We start from the raw sequence: 17818 nt of genomic DNA, 5'->3' as shown, positions 1-17818 counted from the left end.
CTCAGAGCATTCATTTTTGGATTACACCTCACATCTCAGTTTTAGAAATAGTTTTAATTCCTCTAAACAACTACGTATATTAATTTGTTGGCAAAACTAAATTATATAACCAATGAAACTTCCTTTTTTTTGATTGTTAAAATCTCAGAGCAAAGTTTGTGATCCACAACTTTATGGGACATTTCGCCTAAACTTATCTCCAGCTTCATCCTGTTTTTCTCATTCTAAAAATCTTTTTATTTTTGGAGCACGTGGATGGCTCATTCAGTTAAGTATCTGACTTTTGATCTCAGCTCAGGTCTTGATTTCATGGTCATGAGTTCAAGCCCCACATGGGGTTCCACGGTGGGCATGGAGCCTACTTTAAAAATAATCTTCTTTTTATTTCCTTGTATCACATGAATTTATATGTACACAATATTATAGCCATTTTCATTCATGAAAATGTATGGCTGTGATCTCTGGGACAATCAGCTGGGGTTGGATAGTTAATCAACATACCCATGGATCCTCCATCATTCATGTAAAGACTGCTTTTTCCCCTGGGCAGGCTTCTCGGAGTAAACCAGCTGAAGAAAAGAAGAAAAATTTGAAGTTGTTTTAAGGATGGGTTGGCTCAGTATATGAAAATGACAGTGTAAAAATGGACAGTGGCTGCAATAAAGTCACATTTAAGGTGACCTTGAAAAATAGTAAAGGAAAAACTTAAAAATGGATGAAGTTTTTAGCAGTGTATAGGTCATCAGCCTTGTGTGGAAGAAGTGGCTTAAGGTTAGACTGTTTTTATTCCTGGCCACTGGCCAGTGGCCTAGCTAGCTGCCCAGGGGCTCATAGGAAAAGGACCAGAAGATCAGAATCAAGAAGGACCTAGTCAGAAGCATGTAGATAGAGATCTAGAATAGCTTGGAAATGTATCCCATGTCAGTGCCCACCCAAAAGCATGCACTAAGGAAGTGTCACTGAACAAACAAGTAGAGAAAGTGCTTGGCTGGTTCACATTAGTCAGTCTTCATCATTTATTACCGTGGAACTGGACACATGAAGAGAGTGGCCATGGCAGAAGACTTGGAGGCTGTTCATTGGCTCATCAACATAGATTCTTACTTACCAAGACCAAACTACCGTGTCCTTGAACTTCCAACCTGCCAGGAGCAGATATCAAAGCAGAGCCCTCAATATAGCATTATTCCATGAGGAAACCAACCAGTCACTTGGAAGCAAGCCTATTCCAGTGGGTCCCTTGCATCCTGGAGCAGCCAATGCTTCTTCCTCACAGTGACAGATATCTATGTCCTCTTGGTAGAAGTTTGCCTTTCTTGTCAGCAGAGCCTCAGAGAGTTCTGCTCTCCAGGGATATAAGGAATGACTGATCTCCTGTTCTGGAATACCACACAAGATAGTATTGGGCCAGGAGACCCGTTTAATGCTGAAGGAGATGCATGAAGGGGCCCATTAACAGGGGCTTCACTGGTCATTTTATATCCCTTCCTTGAACAACCCTTCATCATCTGGAGAGAAAGACACACAGGGGAGCTGGCAACATGTGTTCAACTCATCATCACAGTTCACTAAAATCACGTGAACCAAAGAGAAGTGGCCCTATACATACAGAAAAGAAGAGCAGAAAGGGGATTTTCATCTGTGGGTCTTAGCAACATGTTTTAAGAGATAGACATGGATGGATGATCATTAGTCATAAAGATGGTCATCCCTCATTAAACTGCTGAAGAGAATGAAAGTCTCCAGGGTTGAGAAGGTTCAAAGGCCTCCCTAAAATGTACTTCCACACCGAGTGCTTTGTGCCTAATTGCATCACTCACATTACCAGGCAAAAAAGGTGGTGTGACTTAATTTAAATCTGGGGTTCTGTGAAGACAAAGATTCATTTAGGCACACAAGGCGTTCTTACTGTTCTTAAACACAGTTGTGTAATCTCTGGAGATCTGCCTTAGTCTGATAAATACATCACATCAATAATGCAATGATGAGGCTGTTAATACAGTCTCTATCATATTTCATTTTCACATTTCTGTTTCCTCAGAGCTGTTCTGGAATTTGATGATAGTACTCTCCATGGGGGATTGGTACTGATATTTTTATGTTGATGAAAATATATAATGAAAGAGTATTTTGGAAGTATTCTTTGAGTATGGAACCAAATGCTCTCATGTTTAGAGGATCCAGTCTAAATACTTATTTCTTTGTCCGTACCCTTAATAATAGTAGTAGAAATAATAAAAAAAATAAGTATTTATCATATGATATAAAAAAATGATTGCCTATAGTACAAATAATAAATAAGGAAGGAGAGTCAGTAAAATGCATTGAATACTTGCTATGTGCCAGATATTACACTGGGGTGCTTTTACTTGTTATCATATTTAAATTTTCACCCTAAGGACAGCATTTTTACCTATAGTCTGTATTTTATTTTATTTTTTAATAAACTATTGTCACTTGCTTTACATTAATTCCTGACACCTTATTCATCTTATAGCTGAAAGTTTGTACCCTCCAGTCCAAATTTTAGACACACACACAGAAAGAAGGAGACAGAACATTTAAGAAACTTGCTTGCCCCTGGTTTCATAGCTCAGTAGTGAGATTGTCCTTACTTAAATGTGAATTCATTATTTTCTAACTCCAGTTACTGTATTCTCTCTACTGCATCATCTCAACTAAAATATCTTTCAATATGACACATGTAAAAAAGTAAAACATAAAAATATCTTTCATAGTCCTATATCAGAAGGAAGACATTATATTATGGTGGGAAGGCCAAGGTTTTACCGGCTCTCACAGACAGAAGCGGGGAAGTGTCCTATGAGAAAGAATCTTCCTAACAGATATTTTAATGTAGTGGGAGCACAGAGAAGGCTATATTATTGAAATGAAGATCCTTTCATTTCCAATAATTCACACAAAAAGGCAGTGTGAACTGCAGCTACAGTGAGCCCTTGGCTAATATATCTCAGGAATTCATTTATAGATAAATGAAAAGGGTTGGTAAATGACGACGTCAGAGTCAACATCAAGACTCGTTTTATTACTGGCATAATATCCCTTTCTGTTCCTGCTTTTTACCATTATTTATACATTTTGTTTGCTGTGAGTAAGCTCCTATCCTCTATTCTGAATCTCCTGTTATTGTTTCTATGCATATATTTTTAGCTCTTCTATAAAGTGTGTGCTTTATTTGAGTAGTTTGAAAATGCTGTTATGTTATATGCAGTTTCCTGAATCTTACTTAATCACATTATATTGTTAAGATATATTCATAGTTGTGCATGTCACTGTAGTTAATTTATGTTAACTGGTGTATAATATTCCATTGGGTGAAGATTCCTCTATTCTCTATTGAAGGGCATTTGAGTTTTTCCAGATTGTTTTTTTGAACAATTCTGCTGTGAGCATTTCTTGTACTGTTTTTCGGATCTATTTTTGTGAGAGTTTCTTTTGGATATAAAGTTAGGAGTGGAATTGTTGGGTAATAGGATATATGAATGCTCAACTTTATAAGAGTGCCAGTTTTAAAAAAAGTGTTTTCCAATATATATTCTACTCAGAAGTATAATAGAAAACCTATAAATTCATATCTGAACTCAAATATTCTTGGAATTAATGAATTTTGTGGAACACTTGATTATGTATGAGAAACTTATTTTCAACATGGCCAGTTTTTTCTTTTTTTTAATGGATTGCTGGGCTTTGGCCTTATTTTTCTTTTCTTTCCTTTTTTTTTTGCCTTTTACTTTTTTTTTTTTTGGAAGTACATTTTGTTGGCTACTACTTTGAGAATGGTTGCATTCCAGTTTATCTTATAAATTTTTTCTGGAATAGAGACAGTATTGTTTCCATTATTCTACCAATAGTAAAATTACATAGATCATAGTCAGAACTATTATTTGAAGCAGCCTTGCTTAATTTTTGGAGACAAAATTATTAATAGACCTTATAAGTTGATGATATACAATCCCTTTCACATGTCAATAGTAAATAATCACTTTTAAACTATAATAGAATAACCTGTTCACAGGTAATTCCTCATACATCAGTGACATCAACAGACTTCCAAAATGTGAAAAACTTAAAGTCACATCTGCTGATGTCTATTAGTCCTACTGAATTCCATATTTTTCAATAATAATTCAAAAATTTTTTCTAGTTTCATGTAATTTAAAAAATCTTTTGAACAACTTTCCTACATCTTAATTTTCCATATCCAGTAAGGAGTAAGAAAAAAAAAACACAAGGTAAAGATTACCTTCCAGTTTAAGATTAGAAAAATCCCTCTGGTTGTGTAAGAATTTACAACACTAGTAGATCTTTAGCTATGGTCAGATTTTTATTTCATCATCCACACTAAAACTACAATTGAGTTGTTGCCTGAGTGCCTTCTTCAATTCATTTGAAGTTTCAAGTTCCAGACACTAGACTATCACAAGCTATTATATGACACCACTGAAGGAGGTAAAATGTAGTCATAATAGAAGCATAATGTTTATATTAGCTGAGGAATAATAGCTAACATTTAGCTAATATAATAGCTAGCATTTATTGAATAATTAGTGTATCACACAGTTTTTAAAGTGCTTTATATGGATTAAGTAGTTTAGTTTTCACAAAACTCTGTTTATGGTTATGGTGTACTGAGGCATGATTTGCTCTGCATTTCTTCTACGCCAGATTTGCTGAATTTCTTCAATTTGAAAACGTATATCTTCTTCCTAATTGGGAACATTTTGGATCATTATTTCTTCTAATGTGCTTTCTGCTTTATTATGTCCTCTTTCTGGAGCTTCAGTTACATGTATGTTCATCATTTTAATATTATCCTACAATTCCTTGAGACTCATTATTTTTCTCAACCTTTAAACTTTCTTTTTTCAGATTGAAAAAATTCTATTACTTTATATTCAAGCTTTCTGTCATATTTATTCTGCTGTTAAGCCCATCTGAGGATTTTTATTTCCATTATGGTGTTTAGCGCTAAAATTTACATTTTATTATTTTTACAGTTTCTATTTTAATTTTGATAGTTATAATATCTGTTTTTAAGTACTTAACTTCTGATCCCAACATCTGTTTCATGTCATTATCATTCTCTATTGATTTTATTTTCCTTTGCAAATGAGTTTTGTTATTCTATTCTTTGTGTGTCAAGATATTTTTGGATAGTGTCCTAGACATTGTGATATCAGGTTATGAAGACTCAGGATTCTATTATGTTTCTCTGAAGAGTGTTGATTTATTCCTTTTTAGCATGCAATTAACTTGAATAGACTCAAACAAATATTTTTGTAAACATTGAGTCAGTTTTATGTTTTTCAGTCTTAGTGTGAAAATGGCCTCTCTTCTTCTTCTCTCTCAATGATAATTTAATCCTGACATGTGACTAAAGCTTAAGGCAGCTTTGCTTTGACGTTATTATCATTTTCTGTAGAGGCAAGACTGTAGCACAAGTATCTTCATGAATATGCAGCTTAGGCATTTAGCTTCTAGAAAAGTCTTGCTGGCCTTAACAAACAACATGTTGTCAGTAGTAGGTTGTAAGTAAATAAAGTCAACATAAACATCCACATAAAAATTCTCATCCATGTGGGAAAAGCCTCATTAAACAACTAGGTTTTTTCCTCTAAGATTTATTTATTTATTTGAAAGAGAGAGAGCATGAGTGTGAGTTGGGGGAACAGCAGGGGGAGAGAATCCTCAAGCAGACTCCCTGCTGAGTGTGGAGCCTGACACAGGGCTCAATCCCAGGACCCTGAGATCATGACCTGAGCCAAAATCAAGAGTTGGATCCTTAACTGACGAAGCCACCCAAGCGCCCCTAAACAATTAGCTTTTGCTAAAGCTTGTCAAATTATTTGGGCTAGAAATCCTGAATTCATATGAGCCATAAGATACAAGCTTCTTAGCATTTTGGCTGTAAAAGAGTGTAAAACTATATGTGCACATATATTTACTACTTATTGCTAAAATCTTATTTCAGACCATTATTCCTGCAGATAGTACCTAGAAAAGCCACATAATTAAAAAAATTCTGATGACAATCATAAGAGAGCTCTAAAGGTAACTAATATTAGAAAAGCTAAGATACCAGAGAAACACAGCATTTTGATGTAAACTGGCCCTATATTGCTCTTCTCTTTGAGACATTTGTAGACACATAAGAAGCATAGTTTTGAGAGACAGAAAAACTCAACTGAATGCTGTGGCTAAGTGGCTCAGCAGTTTGAGCAGTCCTATTTGGCTGTGGAGACTAAACTTTGAGTTCAGGGCTAACAAGATAGCCAGGCAAAGATCTCAGATGGAAAGGGATTACAGAGGTAGGGTCAACAGGTGGTACCATTTTTATTTTCAATATATTTGCATTTTTAAATTATTCTTTAAGTATAACAGCTGAGAAGGTAAGTACACTTGTTATATTTACTACTGTATGAGTAGTATTGAAATATCAAGCTTAATGATTGAATTTATTTCTCCTATCCGTTTTTAGTTCATGTATTTTGGCTCTATATTGTGAGGTACATAAACATTTAGATTGTTTTTCTGTATTACTGATATATTTACCCCTCTATCACTAAGAAATATCTCCATCTCTAGTAATATTCATATTTCTTAACATTTATTTCTTTTTTTATTAAAGATTTTATTTACTTATTTGACAGAGAGAAAGAGAGAGAGAGATCACAAGTAGGCAGACAGGCAGGCAGAGGGAGAGGCTCCCTGCTGAGCACAGAACCCGATGTGGGGCTCCCTGCTGAGCACAGAACCCGATGTGGGGCTCAATCCCAGGACCCTGGGATCATGACCTGAGCCGAAGGCACATGCTTAACCATCTGAGCCCCCCAGGCGTCCCTCTTAACATTTATTTCTTAATATAGCCACCCTAGTTTTTGATGATTATTATTTGAACAATATGCTTTTTTCTATCCATTTACTCAAACCTGATTTGTATCTTTGAAGGTAATCTACATGTTTTAATATTCAGATATAGTGGATCTTATTTTTTAATCTAGTCCTATATTCTCTTTGGATATCTTTCTTTTGAGTTTTTAGTCTGTTCATATTAAGTGATTATTGATGTATTTGAATTTGCAGAGGCCATTTTGCTAATTGTTTTCTGTGTATCTTGCATATTGTCTCTTTATGTCTTTTTAATGGCTTCTATTGCATTAAAATATTATAGTATGTCCTTTTAACTCTTCTATTAATTTTTAATTATGTAATTTTCAGTTTCTGTTTTGTGGTTACTCCTGAGATTATGAGATGCACCTTTAACTCATCACAATTTGCTTCAAGTTAGTAATGACTGGATTCTCTTAAAATATAGCATCACTGCATCAGTATATCTCTACTTTCGCCTTCCCTCAGCTTTGTGCTATTCTTGTAATATATACTACTTCTATATACTTTACAAAATCAACAATGCAGCATTATAATTTTGTTTTGAACTATCATATGATTTTTAAAAGATTAAAACAGGATGCACATACACACAGTCATTTTTTTTTTTTTTTTACCTACTTGCCTTTTTTTGTACTCTTCATTCTTTCCTACGGATCTATGTTACCAACTGGAGTTATTTCCTTTCAGATTGAAAGATTTCCTTTAGCATTTATTGTTATGCAAGTCTGCTAGCAATGAATTATCTATTTTTGTATATCTAGACATGTCTTCAATTTAAATTTTGAAGGATAATTTCACTGGTTATAGTATTTTTGGTTGACAGATTATTTTTTCTTTAAACTTTTAATATTTCATGCACTTGCTTTTGTCCTCCCTTATTTCTGATGAAAAAAATCTTGTTTCTCTGAAGCTCTCTCTGTCTTTGGCATTTATCAGGTTGACTACAATTGGTGTAGGTGTGGTTCTTTCTCTTTTTCCTTGTAAATTTTCCTTTCATTCTGGAATTCCCATTACATATATTTTAGAGAAATTGACATTGTCACTTTAGTTTTCAAGATTCTGCTCCCTTTTCTTTAATGCTGTTTCTTCTGTTCTTGGGATTATGTAATTGCTATAAATTTATCTTAAAGTTTGCCATTTTTTTCTTTCGCTATCTAAAAATCTCTTGTTAAACTAATGTACAGCAATTTTTTTTATTTTAGCTATTTCATTATTCACCTCTAAAATTTCAAATATTTTGTAGTTATCACTGTAATGCTGTGATTCCCAATTTGCTAAATCAATTAGACTTTTTTAATTTTAATACTTTGAACATGTTTAATTCTTATCATTTTTGTATTAGCCACTTTTAAATTGTCTTTTGCTTAATTCAGTGTCTGGATTCATTCAAAGTCAATTTCTGTTGACCAATTTTTAGCAGAGTAGGAGTCATACTTTCATTTGTTTATATATTTAGTAATTTCTGGTTGAAAATTGAATATTTTTTTATCATATCCTATAGGAAATCTGGACTTTTTTAATTTTCTTCCTCTGAAGTATTTTTTATTTTCAATGTATTTGCATTTTAAATTATTATTTAATTATAAGAACTGAGAAGGTAAGTACACTTGTTATATTTATTACTGTATGAGTAGTATTGAAATATCAAGCTATAATGATTGAATTTATTATTTCTCCTATCAGTGTTTAGTTCATGTATTTTGGCTCTATATTGTGAGGTACATATACATTTAGATTTTTCTCTATTTCTCTGGATTCTGAGACTTTTGATACAAATTACCTTCAACTAATCAATATAAAATAAAGGAAGATATGTGTGTGCGCGTGCGTGTGCGCATGTGTGTGTAGTTATAGATATCGAGAGAGACAGCGATTTTTTTGAGATGTTTTCATTTTTTTGGTCCTGCTTGTCTTAGGCTTTTTTACTTTTGATTTTGTTAATTACCTTTATTAGCCAGTATTTTTTTATTAGCCAGTATTTTTATGGTATCCCTGACCTAAGTGGATTTAAGTGAGTAAAACTTGCACTGTTTGGAGTATACATCATTTAAGGAATGTTTCTGTATACATATAATAAATAATATCATACATTATGCAAAATTTTATCTTGATATTTTTGATTACCAGTTAAATTTTAGTTTTAAAAAGTATTACCTATGGCCACTAGGTCTGTAGTTTATTAGTGAAATGTGGAATTATTCCCTGGGAATTTTTCCTGATAGGAATCTGTATTTGGCATGATCTCTCATAGACTGTGTGTCTCTGTAGTTTCAGCAGTGGTTATAATCTGATTCTCCTCAGAGTTATTGAAGACATTAATTCACTGATTTAGGATGGAATAATGGCAAGCTCAAGTATTATTAGGAGGCCAGCCCTCATTTGTCTTTCACATACACGTCTTCCGCTTTATAGTGGCACAGATTCAGTAGAAGAAGAATTGACTACAATTAGCCATTTGGTCCAATGATCTGCTATATTGATTGGAGAAGTCATGAAACAGTTGTATCTCTCTCATATAGCATAATGGTAGTGTTTTAAAATTTTAAATTCCAAGTGTAACTTTAGGAGGGCAAACACAATTATGAAAGAAATAAGCGATATGTCATGTACAGTTCAGCTATGAAAAATGTGAAAATCTGTTTTCAGTGTGAAAGTATTTGAATTTAATTCTGATTTATATGTTTATGAACCATATGTTCCCAATCTCTAAAGAAAACACCTCCATACCATTACTGCCCCTTCCAAATATTTCACAGCACATCCCTAAAGATGAACTGTGATACACTTTGCTTTTTAGGTCCATATCATTCTTGATAATGTTGATTCAAGTTTGCTTTCCTTGCTCTATGTATGGATTAAAGTTTGTCATGTATTTAGCTATCATTAACAATGCAGGATAACCAGCAGAGGTTCACTAAATTAATAAGTCAATATTCACATCCTAAATTTATTTCCCTGGTGTGAGACATTACTTAATTTTCTTATTAAAGGAGCTCTACAGATGTCTCAAATGTCTGTGAAAATTTTATTATGTCTTGTAACATTTCTTGGAAAGTTGAATTAATTATTTTAGCATATATATTTATATATAATGTAAATTTAAATAAAATAAACACATATGTATAAATACATATTTACAAATATGTTTCTACGTGGCATTTCCTACTTTTTGTATATGTGGAACTCTCTCAGAATCTTTGGACTTTTATTTTATGAACTGAAGTATTCTAGCTCTGGTGTAATGGTCATTTCAAAATAAGATTTGAACTTTTCCAGTAATATCCTACTTTAAGCCTATAATATTGTGAACTATGTATTTATAAAATTCTAACATATATGTGTAAAAATCAAAAGCTTAGTTATTCTTAATACATAGAGATGGGAATACAAACTGTCACTTTATTTTGAAATATTTTGATTTTGTGAGATTTTAGAGAAGAATGATAGGACATCATTTCGGATAAACAGAAGTTAAACATTATTTTCTAGAGAATAAATAAAGATGTTTTCTCAGAGGAAGAGGTATCATTAAAAAGTTCCAGTTTATACTTGGTAGGCCTTCCATAAATGCCACAGAATTAAAGATATAATGGCGTGTCATTAAAAAGGAAAAACATGGTAAGTAGGTCTTCATTAAAATTAAAAACTTCTGCTCCCTGAAAGACCCTATTCAGAGAATGAGAAGACAAGCCACAGAGTAGGAGAAAATACTTCCAAAACACATATCTGATAAAAGGCCTGTATCCAGAATGTACAAAGAACACTTAGAACTGAACAATCAGACAGCAAACTATCTAATTAAAAAGTGAGTGAAAAATCTGAAGGGATACCTCACCAGAAAAGATATACAGGTGGCAATAAGCATATGAAATGTTGCTCAAAATCATGCATCACTGGTAAATTGCAAATTAAAACAAAGTGATATCACTATGTATCTATTAAAATAGCTAAAATCCAAAACACTGATAACACCAAGTACTGGGAATGAAGAGAAACAGGAAATCTTATTCATTGCTAGAGGGAATGCAAAATGACACAGCCACTCTGAAAGTTTGGCAGTTCTTTACAAAGCTAAACATGGTCTTACCATATGATCCAGCAATTGTACTCCTAGGTATTTACTCAAATGAGTTGATAATTTATGTCCAGACGAGAATCTGCACATGATGTTTATAGCAGCTTTATTCATAATAACCAAACTTAGAAACAACCAAGATTTCCTTCAAAAGGTGAATAGGTAAACTGTGGCACGCGCAAAAAATGGAATATTATTCAGTGATTAAAAGAAACAAGCTATCAAGCCATAGAAAGGTATGGGTGAAACTTAAATGCATATTTCTCAATGAAGTAGTGTCAAAAGTCTGTATACTGTCTGATTTCATTTATGTGACATTCTAGAACAGGTAAAACTATAGAAAGTAAAAAAGTTTAGCAGCTTCAGGTGGTCCATGCAGATGGAGTAAAAGTTGAATAGGTGAATCAAAAGTGTTTTTTATTTATTTAATTTAATTTAATTTATTTTTTTATTAAAGATTTTTTATTTATTTATTTGACAGAGAGAGACACAATGAGAGAGGGAACATAAGCAGGGGGAGTAGGAGAGGGAGAAGCAGGGCCTGTGGAGTAGGGAGCCCGATGCGGGGCTCGATCCCAGGACCCTAGGATCATGACCTGAGCCGAAGGCAGACGCTTAACAACTGAGCCACCCAGGCGCCCCCCAAAAGTGTTTTTTAAAGAAGTGAAACTAATTTTGTGATATGATAATGGCAGATAAATATCACTGCAATTGTCACAACCCATAGAATATTTCAGCACAAAAAGTCAACCTTAATGTATGCAATTTAAAAAAAACAAAGAATTGATGAGGTCAGGGCACCCAGAAAGGAACATAGATTCCTAAAAGAATCTAACTTTTTTACAAACATATGAAAATGCCTCATTATAGGGGTGGCGGGAAAGGTGCTAGCCTAAGTAAGAAATGAGCTGGGTCATAAAATGAGTGGTACAAGGAACTTTATAGAAGCATTGTTTTTTTGGTTGATATGGTTTATATAGGGGTACATGTTAATAATTCTAATACTGCTGTTTTTTTATATAAGAATTGAACAGTTAAGTAAGTAGAGTGCAGATGGTGGGAGTCATTTTTTTTTTTTTCTTCTGTTGGAATTAATGACCCATGTGAGTTGGAGACAGCACTGTGAACTCATGTTTAACTTAACGTAAAGGTATTACCCATAGAAATATTTATAAATATGTGCACATACATTGCACATGTATATTCCCATCCTCACAGCTGAGAGGGCCTAGAAGCAGTAACATCCCAGTAGCTACAAGGACATCTAGTGTACATATCTTGGTTTCTAATACCATTCTCCAATAAAAGGAATTAGGGCTTTTTGGAAAAATGGCTGATTCTAGGACTGGGGGAGGCAATATACAAGATGAATCTGGAGCCTCTTTAATGCCAGAAAGTAAAATGTTCACAATAAATGAATAAACAAACACCACATTGATGGGGCTATGTCAGAGAGTCATAGGAACCAATTGTAAAAGTCCAATTGCCCAAGGCTGAAACAGTTTGATTAACAAAAAAAATAAATTAGTGTTAGATTATAACCCAAAGTATAAAATAAATATTCATGAGTCCATACTGATATAAATAAATGAACAGGTGCATGTGGAAAAAGACAAGACTCCTATGCATCAGAATTCTAAATAATTTACAGAAACACTCTGCCCTCCAGGAGAGAGGGAGCATAAATTCCCACTTCTTTAGTGTGAGTTGTGCATAGTAACTTCCTTCCAAAGAGGACAGTACAGGAAGAAGGAAAGAGAAATCTGATAAACAGTACTTTAGTCAGATAATCAAGGTCAATTTCACAATTAATAATCCATGTGTAGAGAATGCATCTCTGATATGATGTGACAAAAATGGCCCTTTACCTTTGTGTTCTTCCTCCAAAAATTCAGAAACAAAATCATGAGATACAGCATCAGGAAAATTCCAAAGAGATACCCTACAAAATACCTGATCAGTGCTCCGCAAAATTGTCAAGGTTATCAAAAACAAGGAAATCCTGAGAAACTATCACAACTATCCAAGAAAACTAGTGCCTAAGGGGACATGGTAAATAAATGGAATCTGATGTCTTGGGTGCTCTCCTGGAACAGAAAAGGAGTATTAGGTAAAACAAACAAACAAAAACTCTAAGGAAATCTGAATATTGTATGGACCTTAATTAATAATAGCATGCCAATATTGTATTAAATGTACTATGCTATTCTAAGATGTTAATAACAGGGCAACTAGGTAAAAGTCTATTTGGAAACTCTCTGTACTATCTTATTTTTTCTGTAAATCTAAAATTTTTTATTTTTTATTTATTTTTATTTATTTATTTATTTATTTATTTATTTAAAGATTTTATTGAGAGAGAGAACAAGCGAATGGGAGAGGCAGAGCGAGACGGAGAAGCAGGATCCCTGCTGAGCAGGGAGCCCGATGCGGGGCTCGATCCCAGGATCCTGGGATCATGACCTGAGCCGAAGGCAGACGCCCAACGACTGAGCCACCCAGGTGCCCCTAAATCTAGAACTTTTTAAAAATGAAGTATTTTTTAGAAAAGGTATAATTTCTTTTGAATTATCTTTTCCTGAATAGATTTTTTTGGGGATAGAGCATTTTTTCCCCAGTACTTTGATACGTAATTTATTGTCTTCTGGTATCCAGTGTTTCTGAGAAGAAGGCAGTCTTAATTCATATCGTTATTTTCCTACATATAATATGTCTTCCTCCCATGCTAACTTCCTGCCTGCTTTTAAGGTCTTTTTTTTTTTTTTCCAGTTATTTGAGTATAATGTTATGAGATGTGATTTTAATGGTATCTATCTTTTATTGGTTTGCTGAGCTTCTGAGATATGCAGGTTGATTTTCCAAGGTTATATTCAGCCATTATTTTTTAAATTAATTTTGTATGCCCCCTTGTCTTTCTGTTCTTCTTCTGAGTTTTAAGTTAAATTATGTTACACCACTTTGTATTGTATTATTGTATTACAGGTTATGAAGTCTAAGTTTTACTTCTATATTGTTTAGATTAATTTATCTTAAAGTTTATTGATCCTTTTTCTTTTCCAATCTGCTGTTAATATCATCATATATATTTTAAATATTTTATTTATTTATTTATTTATTTTAGAGAGTACATGTGTGTGCATGTGAGCAGGGGTAAGGCAAAGCGGGGAGGGAGAGGGACAAGTTGACTCTGTGCTGAGCCCAACTGGGGCTTGACCCAGGAGTCCAAGATGAGGACCTGAACATAAATCAAGAGTTAGCAGCACAGGGCGCCTGGGTGGCTCAACTGGTTAAGTGTCTGCCTTTGGCTCAGGTCATAATCCCAGGATCCTGGGATTGAGCCCGGCGTCAGGCTCCTTCCTCAGTGGGGAGCCTGCTTCTCCCTCTCCCTCTGCCTGCTGCTCTGCCTGCTGGTGCTCTGTCACTGTCTTTGTCAAATAAATAAATAAAATCTTAAAAAAAAAAAAGCAGCTCAACTAACTGAGCCACCCAGGCACCCCTAATATCATCACATATTATATATATATATATATAACATAATGTATTTTTCACATCTATAATTCTCACTTTTTAATTCTTTAAATGTTTGCATCTCTCTGTTGGGAAATATGTTCACTTACTCAGACTATGTCCTTATTTTTACAGTAGCTGCTTTGCCTTTTGCCTTTTACTTCCAACAACACTGTCATTTTGGGATCTGTTTCTGTAGATTGCTTTTTCCCTTAATCTTGACTGACATTTTCCTTTTTTTGCATCTTTAGCTATTTCTAGTTGATAAATTAGGTCTTATAGAAGATATAAGGTAAAAAGTGTGAATTCCATTTTTATCCTCTGAAGAATATTATTTTTCTTCTAAAGATACTTAAGTTACTGGTTTATCATTTATGGAAATTTGGATTTATACTCTGTAAAAATCAGTTTTGCTTTCCTCCAAGGGCGTAGTTCTTACTCCCAAGACATGGCCTTGTTGGGATTTTAACTGAAAGTCCAAGGTGTTTACTGAGCCCTTCTAAATAACAAATATTCTTCTGTTGAGGTAAGTAGCAGTTTTAATACCGATTCAGCTTTATCAGTCTTCTGGCTACTGCGTACTGTGAAACTACTTGGATACCTCAACACATGGAAAATTCAGAAAGTAATCAAGGATTTAAGGGGAGTTTATTTGCCAATTTTAGAGCTTTCTCTATGGGGCTTCTTTCTTTTGAAGACTTTTTCCCTCAGATTCCAAATGCTATAGTAGAGTAGTTTCTGACCTCATTCTTTGATACCTCAATGCATGAAAAGACTTCAGCTCTTTTAGAGGTAACCACTTTGAAAAGTACAAACCAGAAAATAGCTTTGTGGAAAAGCTATAGAACGTTGTCATTCTTTTTTTAGAAGGCCAATTTTTTCATTCTGCATACTTTTGCTCACTTTTAATTTTATTACAACTTTTTTTTGTATTTTTTATATTTCCATAATATTTTACAGTTGTTATCCATAGGATGTTTAGTTTGATACAAGGCCTCCATCATTTTCAAAACCATCTCTCCTTGCATTTTTGTAGCCTCATTTTCCCATCTCCTTTTGTCTCTCCCCACTCCCTCTCTTCATCTCTCTCTCTCTTTCTCCTTTTGCCCTCTCCATAATGTCCTCAACTTGGTCTTCTAGTCTACCTGTTACCTCTTCTACTGTGGGTTCAGCTTGTTTATCAATCCATTGAATTTTTTACTTTATCATGTTTTTATTTCTAAAACTTTTAATTATATTTTTCAACTATAATTCTTAACTTTATGTTATCACTGTCTTTTGTAATATTTCCATACTTTTATTTTTCTTTCTTAAGCATATTATATATGCTTATTTTATCTATTGGGTATATTCTAATAACTGGTTGTAGCATATCAGATTTTATATATATACCTCTATCTATATAATTCTGAACTTACATTCTTGGAATTCCATGCTTGTGCTCTCCATTCAAATTATGTTTCCCCCAGAAATTATTTTTGTCAAGTCCTTGGTCCATATATTTGCCCAATCCATGGGTCACCACTAACACAGACAAAGTAAAATGAAATTTTTTTCATGTGTATTTTTGTAACAAAGAGTAGTGTAAATTTCAGCCATATCTTTGGGGTGAATACAGATGTTTTTCCCTCTATTCAAATCAAAATCAAAATCAGTTAAGTATTCCTGAAATATTTCTACCCAGAGACAGATTTTTCTTTTTTTCCCTAGTTCACTCATTTAAAATTAGTGATTTTCAGTTATTTTGATTTCATGTGTGATACTGATTTGCCTCTCACCCTGCATGGAGTTCTAGGCTTTTTCTCCTATCTCATGCGCACATGTAGATTATTAGTTGCCTCCTTTAAAAAAATGCCAGTATCACTGCTTATGTTCCTCCATGAATATATGTATTTTTAGAATTTCTGAACTCCAAAATCTCCCTCAATTTCTTACCAGACTAATTATATGTTTAATTAATTAGAAATATATATGTACTGTATGTATGTGTGCATATAAAACACCTGTGTTCTATACTAGAAACATTTCTGAAATAATTCCTCTCCCCCAAGTTTGCCAAACATGGAAGTCCTCAAAAATATAGATTTATAAAATAATTTGGGTTAATTTTTATAATTTTAGAGACATTACCATAGCAGATGAAATGCGAATTTATTTTCAAAAATAACAAATTATTGTATTTCTTCAACAAATTCATGCTAAGAACTTATTGCAAGGCACTGTCTAGAGATTGAGGATACACTAGAGATAAGATAAACACTGTATTTCATAAAGCTTACTGTCTAAAAAGTATTTGAATGTAATTGTGATAAATCTAGCAAAGGTAAGGTATAGGGAAATAAAAAAATGGAAATGGATCAAGGAAACAGAGTACCATTTAAGCTGAGATGTGAAGCCTGATTAAACTTTAGTCATTCAGAGGGAAGGTTATAATATACAGAAGAAATAATGCATTTGGTCAAGACTCTCATCTGGTAGATGAGAATAAAAAGACAGATAAAAGCCAGATCATTGATTTGTTGCTATGCCAATTTTAATTATATTGAACTTTAACCCTCATCCATATAATCATTTATTTATTCATTCAGTCAGCTATTGATTTAGTAATTCAGTATTTACTGTGGCTGTAGGATCAGGTCCCACTTAGGAAATGAGGTGACATTGGTCAATAAGACAGTCTCTGCCATCAGAGAAATGAGAATTTAGTGAAGGCAGACAGACTCTATACATGTAAACAAATAAGTATGATACATTTCAATGTAACTTTCCTTCTGGTCCCATTCATTTTGCCTATCACAATAATCCTGGAGAAATGTCTTCATTATAGATTTTGTGTAACTATGGACTTATGTTATAAATACAAGATTATGAAAAGAGTTGAGTGGTATCATCACAGTGGGTGTTGGTATATTCCAGCACAGTTGTACCAGCGGTTTATGGCTGGCCTCATTTCTGATTGGTTCATTCGTATGCCCTACTGGTTGTTAAACTTTTCAGATACCACCCATGTTCTTGCTGCAAGGTGAATGTTGCAGTATTTTAGTACCTCGATTAAATGCCAATTACAGTGGGCCACAGGAGAGATTATGAAGTTTGGGTTAGGATGTTTATCGTAGATGCATGAGAGGTGAGCAGATTTTAGCACTAATTAGGAGGAACAGTCTGTAAAACTTGATGACAGACTAAATGTCAAGTAGATGTGAAATATAGGTAATATAAGCTTATTTTAGGATAACATCAGGCCGTGATTTATACAGGTGGTTAGTGGTACCAGAGGCACAGTTGCTTTGGTGGAGAAGGTGTTGTTTTGGATATATTTTTTTA

This window comes from Phoca vitulina, unplaced genomic scaffold, assembly GCF_004348235.1.
Source record: "Phoca vitulina isolate PV1807 unplaced genomic scaffold, GSC_HSeal_1.0 scaffold33, whole genome shotgun sequence".
In the NCBI taxonomy this organism is placed as follows: domain Eukaryota; kingdom Metazoa; phylum Chordata; class Mammalia; order Carnivora; family Phocidae; genus Phoca; species Phoca vitulina.
Note: the sequence above shows the minus strand (reverse complement) of the source record.